At 46.3% G+C, this 12515-nt stretch overlaps 1 long non-coding RNA gene across 1 annotated transcript in view; it reads left to right on the forward strand.

Moving 5' to 3' along the window:
* The window catches only part of LOC118890817, a 39088-nt gene extending 27190 nt beyond the window's left edge, over positions 1 to 11898 (forward strand). The window contains exon 4 of the long non-coding RNA XR_005018836.1: positions 9758 to 11898. This is a non-coding gene — a long non-coding RNA (uncharacterized LOC118890817). The remainder of the gene's footprint in view (positions 1 to 9757) is intronic.
* The last annotated feature ends 617 nt before the right edge of the window (positions 11899 to 12515 follow it).

A 12515-nucleotide genomic window follows, 5' to 3' on the forward strand; every position in this document is an offset into this window, starting at 1 on the left:
CAAAAGGGATTTTGCATATGTGATGAAGTTAAGGATTGTGAGATGGGTAGAGATGCCTGGATTATCCAGGTGGGTCCAATATAATCACAAGCCTCTTTATAACAGGGAGGCGGGTGGGTCAGAGCCAGAGAAGATGTAATGCCAGGAGCAGGGGTTGGGGTGATGTGATCGCTGGTGGGAGTCACGAGACAGAGAACGTGGGCAGCCTGTAGAAGCTGGAAAAGACAAGGAAACTGGTTCTGTCCAGAGCTTCCAGGAGCAACACGACCCTGCTGACACCCTGGTCTTAGTCCAGTGAAAGCCATTTTGGACTTCTGACTTGCAGAACAGTGAGGTAATATATTTGAGTTGTTTTAAGCCTCTAAGTTTGTGGTCACTTGTTACAGCAGCGAGAAGAAATGAATACATCCTACACCTGCCATTAATGGAGCTACTTGACTCTTGGGTGGGTAATTCCTCTTTTTTGACCTCGAGTTATTTACATTAGGGAGTGTGATACACAATCGTTTTCAAACATTTACTAGGAAATTTAAAGGAGCAGGATGGTTTTATTAGTTGAAATCATGTGCAGAAGCCCAGTGTCAAGCAGGTGAGAGTGGAGCTTCTTTGGTGCTTTGGGACCTGCTGGGCAGTGCTGAGTAGTCAGAAGGCGCTGGCAGAGCTGGAGGTGGGCCCTCAGCGTGTCTCTTGTTATTGACTTTCCCTCTGGGGGGAAGGTGGGCACTTGCGTACTTGATTGGTTGACAACTTCTGACACACACCAAAAACTCATTGGAACTGAGTAGAACTTAAACTACTGTTGTTATTACTTTTTCTTTTAACGCTATGACCTTTATTTATTTATTACTTTTAATTTAATTTTTTAAAATAAATTTATTTATTTTAGGCTGTATTGGGTCTTCGTTGCTGCGCGCGGGCTTTCTCTAGTTGCGGTGAGCGGGGCTACTCTTCATTGCGGTGCACAGACTTCTCATTGCGGTGGCTTCTCTTGTGGAGCACAGGCCCAGTAGTTGCAGCGTGTGGGCTCAGTAGTTGTGGTGCACTGGCGTAGTTGCTCCGAGGCATGTGGGACCAGGGATCGAACCCGTGTCTCCTGCATTGGCAGGCGTATTCTTAACCACTACGCCACCAGGGAAGTCCCTACTGTTGTTATTAATGAGGCTTTATACACGTATCTTACTTGGGGTGCTCTATACAACTTATAAGAATAGATCTTATCTTCAAGGTATGTCCATTTCTTGCAAGATCCTCATTTCAAATCCCTGCCTGTTCAGGAGTTTAAGCAGGGAGGTAATGGCCATTAATACAACACATCATCTGGAAAGTTTGTCACTGTTATTGAAATTGATTTTTGCAGCCTGCCAGCATCCTCAGTGCCCTTGGGGAAGGTCCACTCTCCCTGGAGTTTTCCTTTTGCTTTTCTTCTGTTGCTCTTGAAGTCTAGCCAGGGTCCAAACTCGTGCCTCTATACGTGACTCTGAGTTTCAGATGTCTAAAGTTGGGGACCTCTTACGACATCGTGCTCAAAAAGTGGAAGGGATAAGTAAAGGGGGCAGCAGACTCATTTTCTCACTGGCACTAAAATTCTCTGGGAGGACGCCAAGGGCAATGGAAACCCAGCCCGACTGAGAAATCAAAGCAGCATTTAAAAAACAAACAAATAAGCTTCATGGGTGAGTATCTCAACTCCCTTAATAAAAGCAACTTTAGGACTAGACAAAACAAACACAGGAGTGGAGGAGGGTTATTAAATGTGAACTTGTGTGTTCTGTACTGGATAATTTTTGGTCTCTCTCTCTTCCTCTTGATATAATGTATAAGGATCAACAGAGGAGCTTGTTAAAATTGCAAATACCTGCATTCCTCCAAACCCAGAGATTCTGCTTCAACAGGTCTGGCATGAAACATTTCAGGTGGTTCTAACATGCATGGCCCTAGGAGGAAATTATGACAATCATTGACAATTGCGTCTGAGCTACCGAAGTGAAGATAGCTTTAAGTCCACTCTTGGAAACTCGAACAAGTAAGACCCTTGTGTATACTTTTTATTTCCTGCAGTGCCTCTTTCTACAAAATTTTTTTGGGTGACTGCATAGTAGTTCTCTAATAAAAAAACATTAATTGGGCTTCCCTGGTGGCGCAGTGGTTGAGAGTCTGCCTGCCAATGCAGGGGACACGGGTTCGAGCCCTGGTCTGGGAAGATCCCACATGCCACGGAGCAACTAGGCCCGTGAGCCACAATTACTGAGCCTGCGCGTCTGGAGCCTGTGCTCCGCAACAAGAGAGGCCGTGATAGTGAGAGGCCCACGCACTGTGATGAAGAGTGGCCCCCGCTTGCCGCAACTGGAGAAAGCCCTTGCACAGAAACGAAGACCCAACACAGCCATAAATAAATAAATAAATAAATAAATAAAAATTTAAAAACAAAAACAAAAAACATTAATTATCTTTGTTATACAACATTATGTTATATAATGCCAGCCCTAAACATATTGTAACCCAATACCTTTTGCATATAGCTGTCTAGTTTTCCCAACACCATTTATTGAAGAGACTGTCTTCTCCCCATTGTATATCGTTGGCTCCTCTGTTGTAAATGGACCATATATGCATGGATTTATTTCGGGGCTCTCTATTCTGTTCCATTGATCTAAGTGTCTGTTTTTATGCCAGTACCATCCTGTTTTGATTGCTGTAGCTTGTAGTATAGTTTGAAATCAAGAAGCATGATGCCTCCAGCTTTGTTCTTCTTTCTCAAGATTACTTTGGCTATTTGGGGTCTTTTGTGGTTCCACACAGATTTTAGGATTATTTGTTCTATTTCTGTGAAAAATGCCATTGGAATTTTGATAGGGATTGCACTGATTCTCAAGGTGTCTTTGGGTAGTATGGCCATATTAACAGTATTAATTCTTCTAATCCATGAGCATGGAATAGACTTCCATTTATTTGTACCATCTTCAGTTTCTTTTACCAGTGTCTTATAGTTTTCATGGTACAGGTTTTTCACCTTTGAGGGGAATTCTTGAGTTCCCATGCTTCATCCTTGCTTCTTTGCTTCTATATTCTCTCTCTTTCACTGTTAAGAATTCTTTCTCCTTGGCCTTGATTCCTTTTGCAATCCTCTCAGTGGTTGTAAAGAGCTCTCCAAGCAAAGCTAGAAACTGCTGAACCAAGATAAAAAGCCTCTCCTCCTTGCTGAGATCTTATTCATTCATTCACTCGTTCATTTGTGCATTCCACAAATAATGGTTGAGTGCCTACTTTATGCCAGGCATGTCCTTGAAATGAGAGGTACAGAGATGAAGAAGACAGTCAGGGTCCCTGCCCTCATGCAGCTTATATTCTCGTGCAAAAAAATAAACAAGAGAGGGAGGGAAAAGAAAAGAGAGTAAAGAAAGAAAATCAGAGTTGTAGGTGCTGAGAAGGAAATTAAAGGGAGGTGGTGGATGGCGTGACCAGAGGACTCTAGATTGGGTGGTTAGGGAAGATTAAACATCTGAGAATCATCTGAATGTCAAGAAATTATTATGCAAATAGAAAGAGGGGCATTCAGCCAAGCAGGACTATGTGCTCAGGGAATGTAAGATCAGACCAAACAAAACGCAATTAATGGTATAATTTTGTGCCCCCACTAAATACATTTTCAAAAAATCTTATTTCTCTTTTTTGTATATCCATTAAAATGGACTATTCAGAATCAGAGTCAACTGTGGAGAAGTGGAGCTTAGCAGAAAACAGAGACTACTGAAAAATGTTAGCTGCTGAATGGAATGGTCAATTCTGATAGAATTTCTTTCCACAGTAATTTGCCACCCTTCCTAGGCAGGCATCCTGCCTTTTCTTGTTCTCAGAGTAGAAAGGAAGAAGAAGAAACCCAAACCTAACCCAAAACATCCCACCTCATCCCAAACAGAAATAACGCCTATTACCCACCAGCTCCAGCCATGAAAGAAGAGATTGCCATCAGGATATGACATCATTATATTCTGCATTAATTGGAGCAAAGGAGCAGAGAAGAGGTGAGGTTTTGGGGAAGAATGCTCAAAGAACTACACCCTTCCTCCTTGATTGTTTAGAGCAGCCTTGCAATTAAATACTAAAAATATACCAGCTATAAATTGTTTGACCAACTCACCAGCTGTGGACTGGATTGTCACCGCCAAATTCATATGTCGAAGTCCCAACCCCCTCATGTGACTGAATTGGAGATGGGGGCCTTCAAGGCGGTGATTGAGGTTAAACGAGGTCATAAGGATGGCGCCCTGATCCGATGGGACTGGTGCCCTTATAAGAAGAGGAAGAGATACCAGAGATCTGTCTCTGCCATGTGAGGACCCACTGAGAAGGCAGCCATCTGCAAGTCAGGAAGAAGAGCCCTCACCAGGATGGGACCATGCCAGCACCTTGACTGGCATGGTCTTGGACTTCCAGCCTCCAGAACTGTAAGAAAATTAATTTCTGTTGTTTAAGTTGCCCAGTCCATGGCTGCCCAAGCAAACTAAGACATCACCCCACCTCTAGTTGGCACAGAGATGGCGCAGTAAAATGAGTGAAGGATCATGACTCCCCCCCATCCCCAAGTCTAGTGTTGGAAAAATATCCAGTGAGACCACGGTCCCTCAGGATTTAGTGTCAAATAAAAAAAAATCTCTATTTTTCATAACTTAGAACTAATGTATTGAATAGTATTTAAAGCAAAAGTTTAATAATATTTTAAATTTTTATTTTTTCATTTACAGCAGGCCATTTGAAGTGTTTGTTGAGTGAATAAATGAATCTATGAAAATGATACCACTGACCCCATAATAGCTAAGACCTGTACTTTTACATTTTTCCCCCAATGTTGAGGTCAGTTTTATGTTGGACCAAGACTGGCTCTGTATCAAGCAGGTGTGTGTCAGCTACACCCTCACCAAAAATGGAGCACAATGTCTGGGTGCAGGATGACTTTACGGGACCCCAGGCACTTATGCCTTGATGCGCTCCTTCCTCCATGAAAAAATCTTAAATTATATTTTATAATGACATTCTTCTGATTTTAAAAGAAATGAACACGAAAACACTTTTCCAAGCCCGTGAAAGCATCATGCGCCCTGACAGATGTTCCTTCTCTGTCTGGAGTCCAAGTCCTGCTTCCATCACTTTTTGGCTGTATGATTTTGGGGACAATCCCTCGGCATCCTCATCTATAAAAATGAGGTGAATGAAGGTGTAACAATATGGAGAAAAATCCTCCATGTTAGCAAGAAACTTGTTTGATGGGGGGATACTTTGATATGAGTCTTGGGATGGGGTGCGCTGGAGGAGTAATGGTTTTGTGAGGGGTGCAGGGTGAGCTGGGGCTGAAGACAGAAGAATTTTCCTCTCTACCCACCGGGCCTGGCAAAGGAATTTTGGGGTCAAGGACAGAAAAGTCAAAGGAAGAGTCTTAGGAAGAGGCTTGTCTTTGTCTCCTCAGGTCACCTTCAGGAATATTCCCATTTTCCTTTAATGCTTTCTGAGAGTTGAATCTGTTTGGGGAGAGTGGAGGGTGCTGAATTCTGCCCCGAGGTGGGCCTGGGTCTAGAACAGAAACTCTTAGCCCAGGGCCTGAAAAGCTCTCAGTAAACGCTGCCTTTTGATATTAACAGCCCAAGGCAGGCTTGAAAACATGGTTCTGGCCTCATTTGCAGCATCAATACTTTGTTTCGCTGATAAACTAACTGGCCCAGATAATCATCCAGGGCAGTGGTTCTCAACTGGGGTGATTTTGTCCCTCCACCCCCTTGGGGACATTTGGCAAAATCTGGAGACAATTTTGGTTGTCACAAGGGGTGGGGGGAGGGTATATTGGCATCTCATGGGTAGAAAGAAGCCAGGGATGTTGCTAAACATCCTGCAATGCCCGGACAACCCCACAACAAAGGATTGTCTGGCCCAAATGTCCACAGCGCTGAGCCTGAGAAACCCTGGTATGGAGCGTTTCCTCTGATGACCACCCAGGAATAAAAATGCAGGGAGCAATCTTTATAGCACACTATGAGGTCCCCTGACTCTATTATTTAAAAAAAAATAAAAGCAAACAATTATATTTATGAGCTTCTTCCTCTCCACTGCCTCAGATGAACTGACATCTAACTAACTTTACTAGTACTGAATCTGCTACATATGTTTCTTTTATTCTCAGGACTAAAAAGCAGATGTGATTTTCCAGTCCAGGTAACCTGGCAGCAGTTAGGCCGTGGCGATGTCCATCTAGAGCTAAGCTACCACTGCCCTCTGCTGGAGAAGTTTGGAACTGCAGCTTCAAGCGCTGAGAACCAGAGATTCTAATTGAACAAGGGTCTGGTGCCTGGTGGTCACCCTGGGACTCCCTTTGCTGGCATTCTTGGAACTCCCTTGGCCCCTCCCATGGTTGGCATCTCAGCCTGGGTTTCCCCCGGAAAGCAGAGCCTGAACCCCAGGTCTGCATGGAGGTAGTTATTTTGGAAAATGATCCCTGGGAACAGGAGGGAAAGACATCCAAGGGGTTGTTGTGAGATAAGAGAACATGTATATGCTGGTCTCTGTCCCCAGGTCCTGGCACAGGGCTCCTGAGACCCTTGTCATTTCCTGAGTGATAAGCGCACCAGGAGCATCTTTTGTCCTAATATTTGCTCCTTGACCGTGGTTCCATACACAGAGCTCCCAAATCCCTTGGAATTTCCTGGGTGAGAGCAGTGCCTTTCAGTTCTGAGAAGGTGACTCTGGGATCCACTTCAGAAGAGTCTGGGTGGGGACCGGGGGGGAGTGGGCATGGGGCAGGTGACACAAGATTGGCCAGGATGGTTGATAAACTATCCACTGAGGATTGTGAAAGCTGGGCCACGAGTACATGGTAGTTTATTACCACATTCTCTCGTCTTTTCCCTGTGTTTGAAATTGTTCAGAATAAAAAACCCATGTAAGATCAGACCCATTGGAAAAATGGAAAAATAGCCATTCCAGGCTAGATTCATGGTGGCAGGGAAGGCGGAGGAGGGTGTATGAAGGGTGAATGACAGGAGCCTCAGACGTCTCCAGCTGCTTTCCTAAAGCATCACCGTGTGCAGACACTGCATTTCAGGGGCGAGATAAACAGTCTGTCAGGGGAACCGGACACCTTCCTCCAACACCTGCTGGTTCCAGGCTTTTCCAAGGCAGACTTGTCATTCGTGGTGAGAACCTGTGGTCTCTGAGAAGTAAGTCCTAGTGATTATTTCACCAACAAGTTCTCCATAATTCATCTTTAAAAGAATCAGAGAATTAAACCTGAAATATGTCTTTATAAAGAGATGGGGAGGCAGCACGCCAGAAGCTGAGCGGTTCACGCCAGGCTGGCTGGTTGTCTGAGTTCAGTACACAAGCCTCGGGGCGCTGTCAGCCCGGAGGAGTATTTAAGCAGGATTACCTGAGCTCCTTGCTGCTGCAAAGACGGATGCTTTCTAAGTGGAACCTCTTCTCCTCACAGTGACCAGGCATGATGCTGAGTAAAATAATGGTCACAAGGAACATCACCAGGCCCCTAATGAGAAGCTGTTGACAGAAAAATTGCTCTAACCTTCATCAAAAAGCCAGTAAATGTCAAGGAAGGGACTAGAGATGCAGCAGCTCATAAATTCCTTCTCCAGGGGCCACGGGAGGGGAGTTTGGGGACCACGCACTTGCTCAGCCTTTTCCCTGAACGTTGCTAAGGAAACTTCCGGAAAGCTTGGATTGTTTATGGGGCGGCTCACCCTGACAGTCTCGAGGGGATGTCACCAGGAAGGGCACCCCAGCTTCTGGTCAGAACATCCTGCATTGAGTACCAGGGCTTGCTAGGTCTGTATCTTTTTAGTCATCTAGACCTTGTCTGTGTGATGTCACAGTTTGTAAGGGCGCTGAGATCCCTTCCGGCTTGAAAAGCTAAAGCTTCACGTAGAAGATTCCATCTGCTCATGAATGAACCAGAATTGATTTTTCCTCTTGGTTCCTGTAATACTTATTGCCTACGGTGTTCATTTAGCAACCGGTCAGATGGCCCCACTGTAACGTGTCTTCTGTGGCTAAATCTTGTTTCCACTTTTTTGTGAGGGATGGGGGGTGTTCCCTGAGTGACTGATGTGAATCTATCTCTTGACTTAGTTTGGGTTCCCCAAAGGTGGACCCCGAATCAAGGGCCCGTGTGAAGGCGGTTTATTTGGAAGGTCATCCCAGGAAGCAGAGGTGAGGGCGTGGGACCAGGTGAGGCAGGAAGGAGAAAAGCAGATGAAGTTTGCATTAACGAGCAGATCAGTGCTATGGGTGGTGGGCTCAGCCCTGCCGGTCCTGCCTGAGAAGACACAGCCCCGCACCTGAGAGCTTCGCCCTCCGACGGCCAGGGCCCGGGGCGGTTATCCACACGCCCCACCTGCTGTGTTGAGGGGTGTCCCTGGAGGCCTTACCTCCCCGCCACTGTGGGGTTTGTGTTGAAGGCTGAGCCTGTTACTGGAGGGCCAGCACCACCGCAGAGGCGGAGACCAAGTGCTTGGGGGCGGGTCTTAGTCTGCTCGCTGTAACAGAACACCTGGAGGACTGGAGGACTTAAAAACAAATGTATTTTCTCCTAGTTCTGGAGGCTGGAAGTCCAAGGTCAAGGTGTGGGCAGGTTTGGTTTCTCCCGAGGCCTCTTTCCTTGGCTTGTGGACAGCCTTTCCTCTGTGCATATATATCCCTGGTGTCTCTCCTTCTGCTTATAAGGACGCTAATCCTTCTAGATTAGGGCTCCATCCTTATGACCTCATTTAACCTTACTACCTCCTTATAGGCCCTAGTTCCAGATACAGTCCCATTGGGGGACAGGGGTAGTTCAACATATGAACTTTGTGGGAACACAGCTCATTTCATAACGGGGAAAGCTGTTATCTGTGGAAAGTGCCCACCACAGCTGCACGTGATATGGAGGTGGGTCACGGGGACGTGGTGGGGGTGGTCATCAAGTCTCATCTACGTAATCCTCCAGCCACTTAGGAGGCAGATATCACTATCATCCCCCTTCTAACCATGAGGAACCTGAGGCTCGTAGAGGTTAGATGACTAGCCCCACATCACACAGCGAGTCACAGGGCATGGGCACAGAGGCAGCCCAACTACCTGACTCCCGTGCATGACAGCTATTTTGTATTTGAGTTTTAACGTGGTCATGACTTATCTACTAGACTAAGTTCCTGGAGGGTCGGAATTGTCTTAAAAAAAAACCATCGCGTGGTGCCTCGCACAGTGCTCTGCAGTTTAGACTCAATAAATACATGCAGTGATGTTTTAAAATGCTTTCAACTGTTTCTTTTGGAAATAGACGCAGGGGAAAAAAAATCCATGCAACTGAAATAAAGGAAATTAAATCTGCTTTCACGGGAACATGGTAACTTGTGTGTGTGGGGTTCACCACTAGACTGGCAGGAGGACAGGTGTGAGGAGTCCCTGGGGTGGGTGGGCTGGGTGGGGTGAGGGGCACAGTGAGTGACCCTGGCAACTGTCCATCCTCCTTTAGGGACCGGGCGGGGTTGCTGATATGGGACTGGGGCCTTGAAGAAACTTCATGCGTGAAAACTGGACAGACTGGGTAACTTAACGGATAATTATCAAAGGATCAGAATAATATGACAGCAGTAACAAATGAGCCAATTTTGGTTTAAATAGGCATATTAACCATTTCAATAGAGTCTGTCAAGAGCAAATCAATTAGCTGTCTTCTCCCCTTGCCAACCAACCATATATTTTCTCTCTGTTCTATCACCAGAAGTGTAAGCATTTGGAGGCCAAAACATGCTTCAGCTGTGCTTTAAAGAAAGAAAATGGGCTTTTTGGAACCCTGGATCTGAATTCATCGAAAGTAACTCCTGAATACCGACCTACACAGAGACACCGTCAACTTCCACGGACCTACAGAGAAAACATGGATTTAATTCACGTTTTGCTGAGCTATTTAACTTTGCAAAACTGATTTAGAAAATGTGGTCTGAGAATTTTAAGAAATTTCTCATGTCTGTGTCACAAGCCTGGACGGGGTGAAGGTGTGTGTGGGGAAACTGCACCCTGGCTGCATTCAACTGGACCCGGAAAGTCTCATGGGAGATCTACGCTGTGCCGGGCAGTGTCCAGGCGCTGAGAAATAAACAACAGAGGACTGATGTGGCCCTGCAGGAACGCACACTCTTGTTCGGGGGCAGGGAGCATGATACACTAGACTGTGATTAAAAAGAACAATTCAGTGTGCTTCCTGCACAACAGAAGTGTCTACAAAGTGATGGAATGTCGCCGTCACCTCAAAGCCAGTAAGAGGGGCAGCAGGGTGGCCTGGGGTAGAGTCCGTGCTCAGAACTGGCCCCCCTGGATTTCAGACGTAGCCCTGCCCCCTACCGGCTGTGTGATGACAGGCAAGTCACTTAGTATCTGTGTTTTAGTTTCTTTTCTGTAGAATGGGGTTCATAAAGCCTAGTGCATAGAGACTTTATGAGGATTCATGTATTAACATCCAGAAAATGCTTAAACAGTGCCTGGCACAGAGCAATCACTACATCAGTCTAAGCACTGATATGCTTTAAATCACACTCCACTTTGATCAATACATTTTTTTTCCTGTTTCTAGATTCCTAGAAGTTTCTAAACGTGGCCAGTACCATCTCAATACAGAGTTAGGTAAGGTAAATATTGAAAACATACAACAGAAAAGGGAAAGATTTCTTAAATCTGTGAACAAATACTTGCAAATTGGGTCAGAGCTGAGATGTTCCCGGGCAGGAAAGGCAGCCTGGAAGGAAACATCGCTAGGAAAATCAGCGAGGACGTCAGAGGAGCATAAACCCCACAACACTGGACTCACCCGGCCCCCAGCCTCCCCGCCCCCTTTCCTGTGGGACAGCGGCCTCCCCTCCCCCGGGGAGCCAGAGGGCGCTGGCCCTCCCATCCTGCAGGCCCAGGACGGCCTGCCAGCTTCTCGGGGGGCCTCTGGTTGGGACCTGAAAAATACATTCTGGGCTCCAGAACATGAAAGAAAAACCCCTGCAAGACTGAAATTTCGTAAGTTTATTAACAGTAACAGGTGAGCTTCAATAAGGCTGATTTGAACTCTGGCCTCTTAACGACTGCCAGGAAAGAATAATCACTCATTGGTCAAATATTTTAAAACAATTTAAAAGCTTAGTGCAGTGGGTTTTCAGAGGACGGAGAGAGGAAAGGGGGCCCCTAGACAAAATTAGGATGATTGTCGATTTCACTCTGTAGGTGCTTCCCAGCCGGACATTTTAAAAAGGTTCAGGTGTGGCCCCCAGGCTCTGAGGCTCCGTAATGGATTTCTCGTGCTCCAATGTAATCAGGTGTTTTCACTGTTCACCACTTCTCGGGAAAGAGGCCCATCTCCTTTTGTAAAAGAGCATTTTCTCTGAGCAAAGCTACCTGTTTCCGGTTTCACAGCAAGTTTCCACTGCTGTAGAATCTGCAGTGTCAGAACCGGGAGGACAAGAGGGTCCCAGAAGGGGACCTGGGTGCTGAAAGAGGCTCCGTCACCTGCACCGTCACACAGCTAGATGGTGGCAATCCTCGGACTTGAACTCGGTGTTCTTCGAGGTTGAATCTGTGCTTCTCCTGCATCCCCTCGGTAAGCAAAGCTGTGTTGCCTTGGCTCTGCCATTTCTGACTGGTTTCCTTTGAGTGCATTGGTCGTCCATCTCTCCAGGCTGGAACTGTGATCTTTTCAGTACATTGGGAGGACTGCGGTGTGGTGTCAGAGGCACGGGATTCAGAGTCATATAGATGCTGGCTCAAGTGTGGCCAATGCCTTAACTACTCTGAGCCTTGCACATACCAGGGGAGCAGAGAGAGCTCCTTCCGAGGGCTGCCTGTCAAGAGTTTCGGCCCAATAAATCTCCTGGGAGGCCCCCCCATTTGTTGGTGTAAAATTAGTCATTTATTCCCGCCATCTGTTTGTTTTTTTGGGGGCCGAGGCCGGCCTTGGGAATGCTCTCTCCCCCAGACCGCGCAGAATCAAAGGCCCCTTTCACTGACTTTCTAGTCCCTGAATCTACTGGTGGGGGGTCTTCTGGGCTGAGCTCAGCAAAGCTCCCTGAGCAGTAAATGGTACAGAGGGAAAGATGAACACATGAGGCTTTCCAAAAGCAGTCATCTGTGTAGTGATCAGAAAGTTTTCATTCAATATCCCAGTGGAAGGAAGCAGAGATGCAAATTAACCCCCAATTTATATTTGCCTTGGGGGTGAATTAATATGACACTGGTGGTTGGGTAGCAGATTTTCCTTCTGGATTATTTTCTGCTCCAGCGATAATAAGATTTATAGCGAGTCCCTGAGGCACTTCAGCTCGCAGGTTGGGAAGCCAGCCTAGAGGCCAGAGGACTTCCTGATTGGAGGCTATGGTGCCACTCATACAAAAACTGGAAAGGCAACTTGGTTTTCCTTGGAACGTGTGAGAAGGCTTTGCTAGCTTTCTCCAAAGCCCAGAGTTTATAACACCCTCTCCTCACTGTGGGATCTATCAACAGCC

The sequence above is a fragment of the Balaenoptera musculus genome, chromosome 2 (assembly GCF_009873245.2).
Source record: "Balaenoptera musculus isolate JJ_BM4_2016_0621 chromosome 2, mBalMus1.pri.v3, whole genome shotgun sequence".
NCBI lineage: Eukaryota > Metazoa > Chordata > Mammalia > Artiodactyla > Balaenopteridae > Balaenoptera > Balaenoptera musculus.